Source organism: Theobroma umbraticum, unplaced genomic scaffold (assembly GCF_002168275.2).
Source record: "Theobroma umbraticum cultivar Fairchild unplaced genomic scaffold, ASM216827v3 scaffold_56.0, whole genome shotgun sequence".
NCBI classification, from domain to species: Eukaryota; Viridiplantae; Streptophyta; class Magnoliopsida; order Malvales; family Malvaceae; genus Theobroma; species Theobroma umbraticum.
The window spans coordinates 12856979-12858858 of NW_018397256.1; positions in this window are offsets into that span (position 1 = coordinate 12856979).

Sequence of the window (1880 nt, forward strand, 5' to 3'; positions counted from 1 at the left end):
TATATATATATATATATATATCTATACACACACATGTATACAAAAACAGAAAGAAACATCAAATTGATTGACCCTTTCCTTCTCTACACATGGGAATATGTCTTTTCTTTAGAAGTAAGCAGCTCTCTAATGTCCTCATCTTCTTGCAAAAGTTGCATGTTCTGCAATACTACAAATGCAAATGGTGAAAGGATTGGAAGTTGACAGAGAGAGACAACTTAAATGGGAAGTGGGCCAAATTGCATAATCTGAAAACAACTCATCAATCTACCAATTTATTTATTTTGGTAATAAAAGTACCCATAATTATTAATATATCAAGAGTGTTAATATTTGTAGTTGATTATATAAGGGTGAGGGCAAGTAGAATTGGTTAAGGAATAGTACCATCTTACACCTTATACTGTTTTATTATTATTATTATTATTATTATTATTACATGAGAGATTAGAAGTGGGAAAAGGTGAAAGGAAAGAATCGTCTCAATTTTACTTTATTCCATTTTCAAGTAAAAGATTTATTTTCCTCTTACAATTTTCATAAAACTTGTTAAAAACAATAGCCTATGGTCCGAAATAAATTCATGTCAGGGAAGTGAGTAGCAGACTGACAAAGAAAAAATTAATAATAATACATAAAAATTACTTCATATAGACAAACATTTATTTAGAGGTAAAATCGAAATGAATTTCACTCTTAAAAATTTAAGATCAGCATATATTTTAAATAAAGTATAATTAATCGTCAACTCATAGATATAAATACAAGAAGTTATTGTGGCCCCGGATTTGACAGAAGCTCGGGGGTATCGGCTAGAGTTTTTTGATGACATGTTTAAACAATGGAATTCGCCATGCCATGCACGCAGAAGCCATAGCTAAGGCAAGGCCAAGAGTGTGATGTATTACACTACAACCGCACATCGACAGGAGTTGACAAGAACATTGGATCGCCATCAATTCCAACTTCAAACAAAAGGAAACAATGCAAACAAAGATATCAACATCACCTGCTTAAAAGCAATGCACCTAATTAACCAATACGTTTGAAACCCTCTCAATTTCTTATTAATAACATCACAAGATACCTCACTCCCCATTGTACGAAGCGCATTAACTCTCAGCCAACTGCTCTGAGAGCTGCCCCCCATCCTCTCCATATCTCAACCTTTTTTTTCTGTTTCCTGTAGTCGTTTGTATAGAATTCTATCATGATAATTCTTCTTGCAATGATCCTTTCTGATATGATTGAATTTTATCTTGGATAATGGATTATAATGACATCGATCATCATACATTTAATTTCTTTAATTTATATGCTCAGTCTGCATGTCTATATCTTCTCCCCACATGGGTTTGCTGTCTTCATATGATTGGCTATAATATTTCAAGTAGGGTTGCCCAAATGCTTTAATAGTTCTTTAATTATCTTTCTTTTTTAAATGGAAAGTGTATTTCACTATCATTAGGCAATTTTAATTAGTTAACATCTTTTTCTTCCTCCTTTTTCTTTTCTTTTTCATTTGTGTTTTGTCTAATTGTCTTGATCGAATTGATCCTATATTCCCACAAACATTTATGTTGTCTGAGGGATTAGACGTGAGGGAGCGAAGAACATGAATTCCATGGACAGTTGTTCTCTCCCTTTCTATTTTGCCTTTTCTTGTTGATCATAGATTTAACTCTTGAACATCATTCTCAAATTGAAAGAGAAACAATCACTACCAAAATCCCAATTATTGTTAAAATTTAGGTTTTAATTTTTTTTATTAAAGATTCATGATTTTTTTTTTTATGTTTGTCCTTGTTACATAGATAAGTGTCAGCCCTTTCAAAGACTTTACAGATAGATATCTTTAGGCTTTCCATTCAATAATATAT